Source organism: Euprymna scolopes, chromosome 15 (assembly GCF_053919585.1).
Source record: "Euprymna scolopes isolate OS-2025 chromosome 15, ASM5391958v1, whole genome shotgun sequence".
Classification (NCBI taxonomy): domain Eukaryota; kingdom Metazoa; phylum Mollusca; class Cephalopoda; order Sepiida; family Sepiolidae; genus Euprymna; species Euprymna scolopes.
In genome coordinates, this window is record NC_136496.1 from 126,490,801 (window position 1) to 126,509,454 (window position 18,654).

The 18,654-nt window shown below is 29.1% G+C and overlaps 1 protein-coding gene and 1 pseudogene across 1 annotated transcript in view; one reads left to right on the plus strand and one right to left on the minus strand.

Moving 5' to 3' along the window:
- LOC145294121 (mRNA turnover protein 4 homolog) overlaps positions 1 to 18,654 on the minus strand; it is a 212,197-nt gene that overhangs the window by 28,635 nt on the left and 164,908 nt on the right. The gene's annotated exons all lie outside the window — the stretch shown is intronic.
- LOC145294282 (5S ribosomal RNA) lies at positions 14,619 to 14,735 on the plus strand (annotated as a pseudogene).

The window sequence follows — 18,654 nt, forward strand, 5'->3', positions numbered from 1 at the left end:
TACTTCTTTCTTTAATCGGATTTTTTTTTATTATTGATACTTATCAGACGCATTCTGATACAAAACCTACACAAGATCATTCCCTGACACATCAAATACTTTTGTGTGTGTTAAAAACAAAAACTCGACTCAACCGTCTCCGAGTCACGAAGTTTGTTTTATATAATAGATTATAAGCTTAAATATTTAGATGTTTGGAATGTTTTCAGCATTACCACCACGATACATACATTTTTATGAAGTTAGCCATGTTTATATATTTGATTGTACAGGATTCACTTCTAAACTAATTAACAGATCATTATGAATACATATCAATAAATATTGCCTAAATTTAAATTTTATAAATTATTTTAGAAGACATAGTATCGACACAATTTTCCATTTGAAAAGTCAAATATATTAGAATCGCATTGAATTTGATCCAGTCATTATACAATAAGAATCTCTAAATTTCAAAGTCTTCTTATGACCACTTAAGCTTAAGAAATTTTCTAAAATCAAAACCATGTAATGGATTTTTCTTTTCTTTTTGTTATAAAGGGATCACCACCTATCAAGACCTGGAGGTCACTCGAGGATAAGGGGTAATATGTATACAGTGGTCATCAGGACAATAGCGTTTGTGGTGGAAATTTTGTATAATTAGATTATTTAAGACGACAGTTCAATAAGAACTTGTTTACGTTGGACTTGAAAACAATATCGTAGTCAGACGAAAAGCAGACCAATGGAACAGACTTACACAGACAGCCAGTTCCAGGGAAGAAGCTCTGTTCATGGAATCCACATTTAGGTTTATGCACTAATAGAATGAGGGAATTTTTGATAGTGATGGGGGGGGGGATAATAGATTTTTTATCAAAATTAAAATAAGGATTCTAAACAAAGTTTAATATCGCATCAGTTTAATTTTAATTTTCATAACCCTAACCTGTTATTGTATGAGTTTTTTTTTTTCTTTTAATATGACTGTTGGTTGAATTTGATTAAAATTTACAAAGAAACAGAAATGCATTCTGATTTTAATTTTCTTTTAAACTTTTAATCAAGAAAATGTTTTTTTATTTTTTTTTATTTTGTCTCTTCATTATTATATTGTCTAGAAAAAGAGTAAAAACCCTATTTAATGTTTTCCATATCTAATTTTAGACACCGAATTACCCCTCCCCCATCTGTTAACATTAAAAAGGTCACATATGAATCATGTCTTAATCAAATTGTGAAATTTTGCACACGCCCCGTTGACCTTTTTTTAGATTCATTTTGTAATAAAACAAATTTCTCTAAAGTTGGTGACCGCAATGGTCTTAGGTATAAGAAAAAATTATTTTTATACGGATTACAAAGTATTTTTTAAACTTTTATTTGTTTAATTATTAAATAGTTCAGTTTTTTTTTTTAGTATATTTTGAATAATACAAATGTTTTAATTTTCTGCATCTGCATCACTATTATTATCGAAAAATACTTTAAAATCTTGAGAAAAACGTTTTCTTTTAAAAATTGTTTTCACTCTTACCTATCTCCTACACCACCATCTATAGCTATTTACCCTCACCTCATCCTTGTATTAAACTTTTGAAAGCCATGTATTCATTTGTTTTCCTTAATGGAAAGGAAAATGTAAAATTTCACACATGAAAATCATCTAAAATAAATATGACTTGAGTTAACAATCACAATAATCTGAAATCAGAATGCACATTTTTTTTTTTCAGTAGCAAAATTCTAACTGGTCTTATTTTATTTCTTTAACCTAAAATATATTGATAATAGATGCAATGATATATTATTTAATAGTTTACAGTTGCTGTTGATAATAGATGCAATGATATATTATTTAATAGTTTACAGTTGCTGCTGATAATAGATGCAATGATATATTATTTAATAGTTTACAGTTGCTGTTGATAATAGATGCAATGATATATTATTTAATAGTTTACAGTTGCTGTTGATAATAGATGCAATATTATTTAATAGTTTACAGTTGCTGTTGATAATAGATGCAATGATATATTATTTAATAGTTTACAGTTGCTGTTGATAATAGATGCAATGATATATTATTTAATAGTTTACAGTTGCTGTTGATAATAGATGCAATGATATATTATTTAATAGTTTACAGTTGCTGTTGATAATAGATGCAATGATATATTATTTAATAGTTTACAGTTGCTGTTGATAATAGATGCAATGATATATTATTAAATAGTTTACAGTTGCTGTTGATAATAGATGCAATGATATATTATTTAATAGTTTACAGTTGCTGCTGATAATAGATGCAATGATATATTATTTAATAGTTTACAGTTGCTGTTGATAATAGATGCAATGATATATTATTTAATAGTTTACAGTTGCTGTTGATAATAGATGCAATGATATATTATTTAATAGTTTACAGTTGTTGATAATAGATGCAATGATATATTATTTAATAGTTTACAGTTGCTGTTGATAATAGATGCAATTATATATTATTTAATAGTTTACAGTTGCTGTTGATAATAGATGCAATGATATATTATTTAATAGTTTACAGTTGTTGATAATAGATGCAATGATATATTATTTAATAGTTTACAGTTGTTGATAATAGATGCAATGATATATTATTTGATAGTTTACAGTTGCTGTTGATAATAGATGCAATGATATATTATTTAATAGTTTACAGTTGCTGTTGATAATAGATGCAATGATATATTATTTAATAGTTTACAGTTGCTGTTGATAATAGATGCAATGATATATTATTTAATAGTTTACAGTTGCTGTTGATAATAGATGCAATGATATATTATTTAATAGTTTACAGTTGTTGATAATAGATGCAATGATATATTATTTAATAGTTTACAGTTGCTGCTGATAATAGATGCAATGATATATTATTTAATAGTTTACAGTTGCTGTTGATAATAGATGCAATGATATATTATTTAATAGTTTACAGTTGCTGTTGATAATAGATGCAATGATATATTATTTAATAGTTTACAGTTGCTGTTGATAATAGATGCAATGATATATTATTTAATAGTTTACAGTTGCTGTTGATAATAGATGCAATGATATATTATTTAATAGTTTACAGTTGCTGTTGATAATAGATGCAATGATATATTATTTAATAGTTTACAGTTGCTGTTGATAATAGATGCAATGATATATTATTTAATAGTTTACAGTTGCTGTTGATAATAGATGCAATGATATATTATTTAATAGTTTACAGTTGTTGATCATAGATGCAATGATATATTATTTAATAGTTTACAGTTGTTGATAATAGATGCAATTATATATTATTTAATAGTTTACAGTTGCTGTTGATAATAGATGCAATGATATATTATTTAATAGTTTACAGTTGTTGATAATAGATGCAATGATATATTATTTAATAGTTTACAGTTGTTGATAATAGATGCAATGATATATTATTTGATAGTTTACAGTTGCTGTTGATAATAGATGCAATGATATATTATTTAATAGTTTACAGTTGCTGTTGATAATAGATGCAATGATATATTATTTAATAGTTCACAGTTGTTGTTGATAATAGATGCAATTATATATTATTTAATAGTTTACAGTTGCTGTTGATAATAGATGCAATGATATATTATTTAATAGTTTACAGTTGCTGCTGATAATAGATGCAATGATATATTATTTAATAGTTTACAGTTGCTGTTGATAATAGATGCAATGATATATTATTTAATAGTTTACAGTTGCTGTTGATAATAGATGCAATGATATATTATTTAATAGTTTACAGTTGTTGTTGATAATAGATGCAATGATATATTATTTCATAGTTTACAGTTGCTGTTGATAATAGATGCAATATTATTTAATAGTTTACAGTTGCTGTTGATAATAGATGCAATGATATATTATTTAATAGTTTACAGTTGCCGCTGATAATAGATGCAATGATATATTATTTAATAGTTTACAGTTGCTGTTGATAATAGATGCAATTATATATTATTTAATAGTTTACAGTTGCTGTTGATAATAGATGCAATAATATATTATTTAATAGTTTACAGTTGCTGTTGATAATAGATGCAATAATATATTATTTAATAGTTTACAGTTGTTGATAATAGATGCAATGATATATTATTTGATAGTTTACAGTTGCTGTTGATAATAGATGCAATTATATATTATTTAATAGTTTACAGTTGCTGTTGATAATAGATGCAATGATATATTATTTAATAGTTTACAGTTGCTGTTGATAATAGATGCAATGATATATTATTTAATAGTTTACAGTTGCTGTTGATAATAGATGCAATGATATATTATTTAATAGTTTACAGTTGTTGATAATAGATGCAATGATATATTATTTAATAGTTCACAGTTGTTGTTGATAATAGATGCAATGATATATTATTTAATAGTTTACAGTTGCTGTTGATAATAGATGCAATGATATATTATTTAATAGTTTACAGTTGCTGTTGATAATAGATGCAATGATATATTATTTAATAGTTTACAGTTGCTGTTGATAATAGATGCAATGATATATTATTTAATAGTTTACAGTTGCTGTTGATAATAGATGCAATGATATATTATTTAATAGTTTACAGTTGCTGTTGATAATAGATGCAATGATATATTATTTAATAGTTCACAGTTGTTGTTGATAATAGATGCAATGATATATTATTTAATAGTTTACAGTTGCTGTTGATAATAGATGCAATGATATATTATTTAATAGTTTACAGTTGCTGTTGATAATAGATGCAATGATATATTATTTAATAGTTTACAGTTGCTGTTGATAATAGATGCAATGATATATTATTTAATAGTTTACAGTTGCTGTTGATAATAGATGCAATGATATATTATTTAATAGTTTACAGTTGCTGTTGATAATAGATGCAATGATATATTATTTAATAGTTTACAGTTGTTGATAATAGATGCAATGATATATTATTTAATAGTTTACAGTTGTTGATAATAGATGCAATTATATATTATTTAATAGTTTACAGTTGCTGTTGATAATAGATGCAATGATATATTATTTAATAGTTTACATTTGTTGATAATAGATGCAATGATATATTATTTAATAGTTTACAGTTGTTGATAATAGATGCAATGATATATTATTTGATAGTTTACAGTTGCTGTTGATAATAGATGCAATGATATATTATTTAATAGTTTACAGTTGCTGTTGATAATAGATGCAATGATATATTATTTAATAGTTTACAGTTGCTGTTGATAATAGATGCAATGATATATTATTTAATAGTTTACAGTTGGTGTTGATAATAGATGCAATGATATATTATTTAATAGTTTACAGTTGTTGATAATAGATGCAATGATATATTATTTAATAGTTTACAGTTGCTGCTGATAATAGATGCAATGATATATTATTTAATAGTTTACAGTTGCTGTTGATAATAGATGCAATGATATATTATTTAATAGTTTACAGTTGCTGTTGATAATAGATGCAATGATATATTATTTAATAGTTTACAGTTGCTGTTGATAATAGATGCAATGATATATTATTTAATAGTTTACAGTTGCTGTTGATAATAGATGCAATGATATATTATTTAATAGTTCACAGTTGTTGTTGATAATAGATGCAATGATATATTATTTAATAGTTTACAGTTGCTGTTGATAATAGATGCAATGATATATTATTTAATAGTTTACAGTTGCTGTTGATAATAGATGCAATGATATATTATTTAATAGTTTACAGTTGCTGTTGATAATAGATGCAATGATATATTATTTAATAGTTTACAGTTGCTGTTGATAATAGATGCAATGATATATTATTTAATAGTTTACAGTTGCTGTTGATAATAGATGCAATGATATATTATTTAATAGTTTACAGTTGCTGTTGATAATAGATGCAATGATATATTATTTAATAGTTCACAGTTGTTGTTGATAATAGATGCAATGATATATTATTTAATAGTTTACAGTTGCTGTTGATAATAGATGCAATGATATATTATTTAATAGTTTACAGTTGCTGTTGATAATAGATGCAATGATATATTATTTAATAGTTTACAGTTGCTGTTGATAATAGATGCAATGATATATTATTTAATAGTTTACAGTTGTTGATAATAGATGCAATGATATATTATTTAATAGTTTACAGTTGCTGCTGATAATAGATGCAATGATATATTATTTAATAGTTTACAGTTGCTGTTGATAATAGATGCAATGATATATTATTTAATAGTTTACAGTTGCTGTTGATAATAGATGCAATGATATATTATTTAATAGTTTACAGTTGCTGTTGATAATAGATGCAATGATATATTATTTAATAGTTTACAGTTGCTGTTGATAATAGATGCAATGATATATTATTTAATAGTTTACAGTTGCTGTTGATAATAGATGCAATGATATATTATTTAATAGTTCACAGTTGTTGTTGATAATAGATGCAATTATATATTATTTAATAGTTTACAGTTGCTGTTGATAATAGATGCAATGATATATTATTTAATAGTTTACAGTTGCTGTTGATAATAGATGCAATGATATATTATTTAATAGTTTACAGTTGCTGTTGATAATAGATGCAATGATATATTATTTAATAGTTTACAGTTGCTGTTGATAATAGATGCAATGATATATTATTTAATAGTTTACAGTTGCTGTTGATAATAGATGCAATGATATATTATTTAATAGTTTACAGTTGCTGTTGATAATAGATGCAATGATATATTATTTAATAGTTCACAGTTGTTGTTGATAATAGATGCAATTATATATTATTTAATAGTTTACAGTTGCTGTTGATAATAGATGCAATGATATATTATTTCATAGTTTACAGTTGCTGCTGATAATAGATGCAATGATATATTATTTAATAGTTTACAGTTGCTGTTGATAATAGATGCAATGATATATTATTTAATAGTTTACAGTTGCTGTTGATAATAGATGCAATGATATATTATTTAATAGTTCACAGTTGTTGTTGATAATAGATGCAATGATATATTATTTAATAGTTTACAGTTGCTGTTGATAATAGATGCAATGATATATTATTTAATAGTTTACAGTTGCTGTTGATAATAGATGCAATGATATATTATTTAATAGTTTACAGTTGCTGTTGATAATAGATGCAATGATATATTATTTAATAGTTTACAGTTGCTGTTGATAATAGATGCAATGATATATTATTTAATAGTTTACAGTTGCTGCTGATAACAAGGATGGCATCCATCTGATAAATATTCCTAAGCAGATAAAGTATATTTTAAAAACAAATCGGGTTACATTTTATTGTCCTGTAGAACATGGTACCATGATCCATAATGAGAACTGGCTAATAAAAATCAAATTATACATATATATATATATATATATATATATATATATATATATATTTATTTTATTACATTTTCACCCCAAACAAGGCACATTGCCACTTTGATGTAGGGGGCTACTATCAGGGACATAAGCTACAGGGGTACTATGTGGAGAGTTGGGAAGCAAGATGGCAGTTCACATTACACTTGAACTTCTGCATGTCAGTACAGTTGGGGAAGCAGGAACCCGGAAAGAAATTCCAAAGTCTAGCAGTTCTGGGAAAGAAACTACTGGAATAGAAGGTTCTCTTTCATTTTGGATCTCAACTGTGTCGTTCCAACAATTTCTAAAAGACCCCATGGAAGTCCTCATCCATGAAATTCTTTATTTGGCCAATCAATTCTGGTGTTCTGACTTCTTTATTCCTCCCACACCTCTCATCATCCCTTACAAACTCCCTGCCTTCCTTGAATCTCTTATGCCATTCAAAAACTGATGCTCAATTCATGCAAGATGGTCCAAAAGCAGTCTGAAACATTCCATACATTTCTGTGGCATTTTTTCAAAGTTTAAAACAATATTATTGCATATCGTTCTTCTAAAGTGTATTCACGTCCAGATTGCATTTTTTTAATTCACCAGCTGTGACAATCAGGCTTTAGTAAAATGTATTCCAATTCCTGCTGTAGCTGTTCATTTGAACCCAAAATCATAAAAATTGGTCAGTCACCTGATAAGATGTATTGCAATAACACTGAATTTTCAGGAGTCTACAACAATTTCAAAATACATGTAAAAAAAACAGTCTGGAAACTTATTGAAGGCACCTCGTATATCTTGGGTCAATATTTAATCACATGAATCAGAAGATTTGCTTGATAAAGATTAATGCTGCCTTAAGTGTGCACAAACTATGGTTGTCAAATTGTTGATAAAATGGTTAGAATAATGGCCAGCTTTAATTGAAATCAAATAAAAGCAAGAGCAAGCCATTAAAATAAATGTAAAAACCTTCACAAAAATGAAAACATGGAAGAATGGAAAGAAAACTACAACCCACAAACAACATAAGTGGAATGCCAACAGAATAGCCACAAATAAAGGAGGCATTAAATATCGCCCACCTCCATAAAAAAAAAAAAATCTGAAAAACTGACAAAGATTATTAATAGATATTTCAAAAGTTTAAAATGTCTGACTTGAAAACATTTTCAAAAACTTTGTTCATATAATTTTGAGTTCACCATTCCTGCAGCTGTTCAAATCTTCAACTGTAATATGATAAGCTTTACAAATGCTGTTGAGTATTTTACAGGATGAAGCTTCAATCAATAACCATCTGTTTTTTTGTTTTTTTTATCACATGGAGGATTTTTGAAAATGAAATGGTTAACTCCATACGCATTTTTACACCGTATCTAAAAAGTTGTCAGTAAAATTATTTCTGAATATTTAACAATTTTGTGACATAGTGTGAAAGTGTTTTTGCCCCCCAAAGATGAATGCATATATTTCTTAAAAAAAATAAAAAAGGTTGATAATTCTGTGGGCCTCAAAAAGATGTCTGTTGTATGTTAATGGATCTAAGCTGAAAGGATCTCTTGCCATATTTTCTTGAAAGGCATCATCAAATGACCTGAGGATGTTGCTGTTGTTTCCATCAATTCGAAATTTATCGGTTTGCCCGTGAGGCTAGATAGTGGGTCAGTCCGGCCCTATGGGGTTAGATAGAGGGTCAGCTTGCCCCTGTAGGGTCAGATTGTTGATTAGCCTTGTTGAGTTAGATAATGTTAGATCATAACAATGGAAGTAATCCGATGTAATGACCGTGTTTGCATACAAAAGAGGAAAACATTTGCTACACAACCTGTGGCGATTAGTTTTAATTTTAAGCAACAGCCATAGGAACCATTGCATGGGCAGTAGATAAAACAAATTAATGAAGAAGTATAATTTTATGCCAGTTGCCATCGACCCTCTGACATCATAGGCAAGTCATATTGCTCCATTGAGTGCAAGCTAACCGGAACAACAAAATGAACTTCAAGAAGCGTCATGGGTATTTTAATGTGTATCAATTGCCAGATGTTGAAGAAATGTTGCGTTAATCAAATCGGCCCACTCACAGATACAAGGTTTTTGCAGCAACAAGGATTGCCATGCACTATAATACTTGAGATGTACAGTATAGGTAGTGTGGTGGTAATTTTAAGCTATAAAAAAAAAGTCTTGTTATTTGAATTTGTTACACTGGCATCAGAAGTTAGAATTTCAGTTGAAAATTTCAAATGCAAATTTGTCTCAAAATACTAACTTTCAAAATTGCTCTCCCCATTTCACTTTAGTAAATACTAGAATGCCGTCTGGTGTTGCCCGGTCATAAAACATGCTTACATAGATTTTAAATTATGTATATTTTGTATTTATTATTATAAAGCCAATTCTCTATTATTGTATTGTGCCCAATATTTAGTAGTAATTAAAAGAAATAAATGACTTTGGTGCCATTAGCTAAAATTGAACCCAAAACATTTAGCTCTCCAGCGGTATTCGTTATCATCTGACCTAAGGACACATAGATGTATAAATTTTAAAAATTAATGCGGTTAAATGTATATTTGTGCATGCCTAGAGGATACACATTAAGTCGACTTATGCCTGCCAAGTTCCAATTTTTCAATTCTGACCTTTTAGCAGCTATTTTTGACTAGCTAAAAAAAAGAAGAAAAAAAATTTTTTTTCCAAGTCCAAATCCCTTACATATCAAGTTTCAAGTCTGTAGACAAAAAATTAAGTTGTTTGGTAGATACTGTTCTGCACACACACGATTATATATATATATATATATATATATATATATATATATATATATATATAGAGAGAGAGAGAGAGAGAGAGAGAGAGATTTAGAAAAAAAATGTTCCCAGACAAGATTTCTGTTAAACATATAAATGAACTTTTATTAATTCAGTGCCAGCAGACATATTCAGGTACCAGAAACATTTACCAGTTTTTAATTTTCTTTTTAACTGGAGTCAAAATCTAATTATCTTAGCTAAATTACATCAATTATATAATCAAATCCTAAGCACTGTGTATAATATTCTACATAAGGTGCAAGTACTAAAAAAAACCCCAAAAACTAGAACATAACTGTATTATTTAGAAGATAACAGGAATTAATGTTAAAATAAGAGTGCACTAAGCACATTTAAAACAAAAGGAATATTTTTCAAATTATGAAGACAGTGGTTATCTCCCTTAGCTCAGTAAATATAGAATTACAAATTTGAAGAATTTTTCATATTAAAGTATGAAGATAAAAAAATTAGTAAAATTATTAAATTGTTTATGTAAAACTTTCATCAGATCTAAAAATAAATCGTATTTTTTATTAAGTTTCTTATGTTCCTGGTTGCAAGAAGTCAGAGTTGCACTTGTAAAAATTCATAGAAGTTTGTGTTGGATGTTTCAAATCTCCAAAGAAATCAACAATCTGAATATTGGAAAACCTAAAATAGTTGGAAATTTTTTAATTTTAGGAGTCAGTTTGAGCCGTTCTTTATCTTTTCCAACTTCAATTTTAATAATACATAAGAAATAAAAAAAGACAAGAAAAAAATAATTTAAAAAATGGCTGAAGTGTTTTCTTAAATTTTTTTTTTTTTTTTTTTTTTAAATCATCCATTATTTTTTGCCAGTATTTCATTAAATAATTTAATAAAATTGCTGACTTCATTTCTAGGAAACCAAAATGCATTTGAGTGGATTTAATTTTATCAGTAAAGTAATTTTTGTAATTCATTAAAATGGCTGACTTCTTTTCAAAGTATTATTAAAAAAAAAAAAAAAAAAAAAAAAAAAAAATTATCTCCTCCTGTTCCTCTGAGAACAAATAAAATACATTTTGATCTCAACCCAAAAAGGTCAGGAATCAGCAGGTTAAGAATCACTTTCTTGAACAATACGCAGTTTCTACAAATTTAATGTTTATATGTATTTCTGGAATTAAAAATACTTGGGACCGTATTTCAGACGAATGCAGTTTTGATTTGTTTTTGTAAATTTTTTTTTGCTTTTTTTTTATAAACAGTTATACAAGTAATTATTTTTTGTTTTACTCATTTTTAATCCAAGTGACACAAACATGAAAGAGTTTATTCTGTGTGGTGAGATATTTCATTAGTGACAGCTACAACATGGAACATATTTTTGGATGACCCAATTCTCATGAAAATTATTAGAAACAAGAACAGAAATTGCAACCTGAATAAGGAAAGAAAAGACACCTCACTTTGATCCCAGCCTTAAAATGCAGGGAATCGACACATGGCAAATGACTTTAAGGAATAACATTCATCTTTCTATGTACTAAGAAATAATTTCAAATTTAACTCCCTTAACCGCCTTTACAATAAAAAAAAAAAAAAATTGTGACATTGTTTTAAATGATTGGATTTTTGTTACAATCATTCAATTCATGAACATGCCAGAATGGAGAAGCGCTTCGTACAAACAGCTGTTGACGACAGATATACTTATGCCTTCCAAGGAGGCATGAAGATAAACGTGTCAAAGATGAAGATACTTGTTGCTGGATTCGCTCCATCAAAAAAAAAAATAATAATAATAATAAAAATATGCTTATTTTCCTAAACGATATTGTCACTAAAGAAGTTAAATGCTTCAAGTATCTGAAATTTATGTTCCTCGCTACCGGTGAGGGGAAAGATAATATAGTCATACTTGTGAACAGTTCCTGGCATGCATTCATCCATTTGTAGTCTCACCTCTGGTCAAGACGGTAAATTCGCTCTAGTGCTGTCAATTCTACTATACAAATGTGAGATCTGGTTGGTGAGAGTATCAGACTTGCATCAACTGTGGGAGTTTGATCACTTCTGCTTGTGTTGTATCCTTTGATTCGAATGGTGCAATATCATCTCCAACTCAGCAGTGTGTAAGATGTAGCATTGAAAATCTCCAGCAGATCCTTGCAAGATGCTGCCTGAAATGGCTTGGTCATGATCCTCACCACCCATCATGAGGCTGCTGCTGTTGCTGACATGAGTGCCAGGATAGACAGACCAAGAAATAGCTCCACTGTGTCAAAGCAGATGTGGACCCTGTCTCTGGCCCACGTGTTTGGTGCTCCATAATCGCAGCTTCAGCAGCTGAAGCAACATGGTTAGCTCTGATCCGTGACAATCAACTTGCTTGGTAAAGCTGGCTCAACCCACTCTGGGTGGGCAGTGGTAATGCTCTGCTGGTTAGTAATAGCAGAATACCTATGAATTAACTCCATCCACTCCTAACTCTTACAACCATGCCAGCATCTGCTCTACATTGTGCTCCAATGGTATCACCTAGGTAACAAAACTTATGATCCACATCAATAGCTTTGCCATTCAAATCTCAACCATTATAAACCTTAATGACAGAAGAGATCGTTTATAAAAAAAAGACAAATTATCTATCGATGTAATAAAACTATTTGGTAACAGAGTTTATCTCTAATCTAGCACAAATCAAGCATGATACTCAAGTTTAGCCTATAAATTTCAAATCTAGCCAGAAATTGATTTTGATCTAAAAATGTAAATATATAAAAATAACTTGAATTTACTATGCCCACAAAGAAATCATTGGCAACCTCATTTTTATTCACCTAAAATAAATGACAAAAATATCCAAATGATTTTACCTATAATAAATAATAAAAATACCTTCACATATAATAAACGAAAACAAATACGGCCAACATCATTGTGAAATTCCAATGAGACTTTGACGCCTTTAAAATGTTAATTTGAAAGTAATTTCTGGACAGCATAAATTTTATACACCAATGTCAAGTATTAAAGTTCATTTGTCCTTCTGAAGCACAGATAGATTGTCTTGGAGAAGTAAAGTCTTTAATCTCTAAATACACAACTATTGATAATCTTTTGTTTTATTTTTTATCATATCTACTAATTTATAACATTTTGAATCACAGTTATCCAATATTCAATGACTTCTAAACACAACATAATGTTAACACACATGTTTTTAGATCACCAAAGTTAAGTGACATTGAGCCTGGCCAGGACTAGATGAGTGACTATTTGAGAATATCAGGTACTGTATATGAAAGTGACAACATTTCCCTACAAAACTAATATTGTTAAAACTGAGCAGGTGACTAAGGATCGCTTGTATATTTAATACCTTCCTTCTCTGGAGTTAGCCATTTCAACCCAACAACAGTGAATGCTGCACCAGGATCCATAGGACACCAATGCCTAAAGGAATGCATTAAATAAATCATAAAAAGTACATTTCTATGAAATATAATCTTTTCTTTTTACTTATCGTACTAGAAGGCTGCCCAGCGTTGCCTAGTCGTAAAATATGCATAAATATTATAATACAGAAAATGAGATGTGCATGAGAGTATTGTTTTTTTTCTAAGCAGTTCACTTCTTGTAAATAACAAAAAATACTCAAGCTGAGATCGAAACCAAGACCTAAAGACTGAGTCAAGTACGATAACCAGTAGACCAGCTTGACAGAAACTTTACAAAGTGTTTTCAAACCTTCTATTCTTAACATAAAGCTGTCATGTTTCACAGCAGCACATGTGCATTCATGAAACAGTTGAAAAACAGATAAAAATCCGATGATTTTCAAGTACCAATTTTTCAATTTTGACCTCCTTAGCAGCCCTTTTTTTCTGAATGAAAACTGATTATCCTATATACCAAAGGAAGAAGTTTCTTAGAAATATCAAGTGGTCTCCAGTTGGCACGTGTATCCTGCTGAGGCTGGATGATTTTAATGGTGTTTCTTACAGTTTTTTTTTTTTTTTGCAAAGACATGCAACAATGATATTTGCAAATGGTCATCTATTTGGCACTGACCAAGCTCAACATTGTTCAATTTCGGAAATCTAATGAGAACTGGTGTAGGAAATGTAATTATACCATATGTAACATTACATTGGGTGTGTGTGTGTGTGTGTGTGTGTATATATATATATATATATATATATATATATATATATATATAAAAATAAAATAAAAGTTACAATAAGTTTACTAAGGTAATCAAAATGGTAAACTTAAAATATATTATAAATATTAAAGAGTTAATATTTACAAGATGTCTTTTAACATATTTTATTAATCATTTGTTCATATATATATATATATATATATATATATATATATGGTGTAATCATGTTGACACACCGGTTCTCGTCAGATCACCGAAGTTAAGCAAAATTGAGTCTGGCTACTACCAGATGGGTGACCATTTGGGAATTCTAGGTGCTGTATGTGTTCTACACTTATCTTGGCATTGTTTCCAGTCGTCCTGAACCTCCTCTTGCCACTAGTATTTAACAATGTAGACCCAGGAGAGGTGTTGTTGGAGATTACGCAACTTTTCTCACAAAAATACAGTGGATATCCATAATCCATCAAGACTGAAGGAAGCCATCATAATGACATTGCATAATTAAAAAAATAATAGGATTAGAACTTGACAAACGATTTCATTGTCTGCGATGCTATCCATTTGGCCAATCACAATATTAATGCTGGAGTCCCTCAGGGGTCCATCATGGGCCCAACTCTCTTCCTGATCCACATCAATGATCTCCATAATCACATCCTAAAATCATTCATAGACATTTATGCTGACGACATTACCATCTATGGCAGCACATCAAAGGCCATATATGACCAAGTTCTGATTCTCTCTCCTCTAATCTTGATCATGTGGTGCAATGGGGAAAGAGGTGACTGGTTAATTTTAATGCATTTAAAACCAAGCTTCTATCTACATCAACACTCTGATTCCAATCTGGCATCAATTAAAATGAATGGCTCTCGCCTTGGGGAGGCTCCATATTTTGACAAGCTTCTGGATCTGACATTTACTCCTGATCAGAGATAGAACACGTACATCAAATCTGTTGTCAAGGCTGCTGGAAAAATGGTGAGATTGTTCTACGGCTCCAGTAGATATATCACTACTGATACAATTCTCTACCTGTATAAGAGCTAAGTACATCCAGAGATGGAGTATTGTTGCCACATCTGGACAGGAGCTGCTAGAAGCAGCTTATTCTGCCTTGACAGTTCAAAATAGACTTAGCAGCCTAGTGAGGGATGCTGTTTTCTCTTCCCTGCAAACTCTTTCCTACAGAAGAGACGTTACAAGCCTGTCTTGATTTTATCGTTATTTTCATGGCAAGTGCTCATCGGTCCCCCTTTCCTGACTTTCATGAAAAACACTCGTCTAGCTGAAACCACTATCAATAATTTCCCCCACTCTGTATCTGCGCCTAAACCTAAATGTAGATTCCATGAACGAAGCTTCTTTCTTAGTACTGCATGCCTGTGGAACTCATTTTCCTGCTTTTCAATCGACTACAATATGGCCGTTTTCAAGTCCAATGTAAACAAGTTCTTGATGAGCCCCTTTAAGTAATCCAATTTACCTAATTTTCACTACTAACGATTACGATATTTTCCCATTGACTTTCGTACACTTATTAACCTTTATCCTTGAGTGGCCTCGGGCCTTGATAAGTGGTGACTCCTTTACAAAAATAAAAAAAAAAGTCAATCTTTTCTCGTTTTTCTCCCAGCCTCTCTCTTTCTCTTAAACCGGATTGTAAAATATCCTGCAAAATTCATAAAGTTAACAGATCTTTATTTTAGCTTTATGAATGAAAAACAAAAACGTGAAAGAATTATTTTACAACTAAGATGACAAAATAGTAAACATTGGCATGAAATTTCAAAAAGAGGTCGAGGATGCATTGATAGAACCATTAAAAGAGAGTGACCTTGAAAATACATTTTCTCTCTCTCTTCCAAACAGCCATAAATGGAGACAGGAGAAGAATAGTTAAGATTATTATATATATATATATATATATACTAGCAGGGTGCCCGGCATTACTCGGTTATAAAATACACTTAAATATGATATTTTGATTAATGCGGATTTCGTATTTATAATTATATCATAGGGACTCAATATATAGTAATGATTTAAAAAGTAAAAAAAAAATGACTTATGCGCCACCACTGAGAATCGAAACCAGAACATCTAGCTTACGATTTATTTTATCCTCTGCTGTTAATGACTGAGCTATGAAGACATGTTTGCTGCAAGGCTAAAATTTAAAACATGAACCAATAGCTATTACATTATGCATGCATATTCGTAATGTCGTCATTTGACATTCACCTGGCATTTTTTTTTTTTCAATTTTCACTTTTGTACAAATTTTCCTAGGCTAAAACGCAAAAAGTTTTGTATGGGTTCAAATACTTTAAACCAAAAACTGAAGGAGTTTGTAGGCAAATTTTTTAAACAAATATATATGGAAAGAGTTTTGTGTTTACTATAAACACAAATATTACGCAGGTATAAATCATCTAGAATATCTGCATGAATATAATGACACATAATGGTTAAGTACAGATGATTATCCCATAAAAAACTGACAAAACTAACAGGGAATAAATTAAAATGAATGCTTGAAAGAATATGTAAATTAGCTAGATCTTTTGCTAGTGAATGCAATTCCACGACCCATGTAAAAAAAAGTTATTTTGAAATAAATAGAAAAAAATATCAAAAAACTCAAATTTATAGGAGTATAGATTTCTGTTGAAATATGATTTTTTTTCAATTATATTTTACTTTTTTATATAGTAATCCTTAATTTATGAAGCTCAATGTAATTACAGAGCATATTACAAGCAAATGACAAAAGTCTACATTACAAATTTCATGATGTTAACCATCTTACAATTTAATTATTATAATAATAAATTATATAATTGTAAGATTGTCAACATCATGAAATTTGGAATACAGACTTTTGTCATTATATATATATATATATATATATATATATATATATATATATATATTATACATACAAAGTTTAGAAAACAGATGGCAATTAAGCTACACAGAATGTCACAAATTTCATCCTCAAAACACTATTGAAGTAAATACATAAAAGTTTATGTAGGTGCATGAAATTTTATATATATATAACAACAAAAAATTGATAGTGAAATAAAAATTGAATTGCAATTATTGTAGATGTCTAAACAAGGAATTACAGAATAATCCTTAAATCATGAATTTTCAAAGATAGGTTTTCCTTATCAGACGATAAAAATAAAAAAAATGTATTACTGATTAGCATGAATTTGAAAATAAATTTAAAAAATGTTTTCTTTTAATGAATTATAAAACCATCTTCAAGTAAAAGATGAAACAATCAAATTGAAAGGAGAATCTAATCTGATTATAAATAAATATACATTATGAATTTTCAGATCCAAGAATAGATTTTTCTTATAACACCACCCTTCACCATCTCTGCATATTTCTACACATGTTCTAATAGTTAAATTCTATAAACATTGGAAAAAACACGTTATATGAAATAGGTTTTATTCAACTTATGTTTCAATACAATTTATAACGTCTTCGAATCTAGGAGGAAAAAAAAAGCTTTTTTAGAACATTACAAACGTGTATGGTAAAATTAATAAGCGCCAAATAAAAACAAAAACACTATCAAAAATGGAATACGTTAAAGATTTCAGAAGGCGAGGAATCCAATCCTCGTACAAAAATGAAGTAATATTATATATATATATATAAAAAAGAATAAGGTTTTAATGAGAGGAAAATGTGAAAGTTTCTATTTTGATAATTTTGCAAACAAAATTTGTAACATTTTTGATAAAATAATGCCAAGATTGTTTTTTTTTTTTTTTGCGTTGTTGAAATATTATGAAGCTTTTAGGATGGAGAAAGCGTTTGTTAGCAGCAGACAGAGATAAAGCATGAAATGTAACAGTGAAGACGTTTACCCAGCCTGCCTCCCTGCACGCGTTTAGAGACTGACAGGCAGGCGGACATACATAACATAGATGGGGGATGAGTCAGAGGAGAACAGTAATACAGACAAGTGGGGCCATAATTGTCTAAGGAATCGGGATTGAAGGAGATATAAGGAGCAACCATACTTCCTTTCTAGACATTAGAATTGTATTCTGGCTGCTACTCCTGCTGCTACCATAGCCACCAAACACAAGGATAGCAATTGCAGGTTTTACACCAGGAATGGTAAAACATGAATTATGTAATAACAAATTAAAAAAAAATCTGGAAGCAAGTTCATATACATGAAAGAGAATGCTTGTTTAATGGATA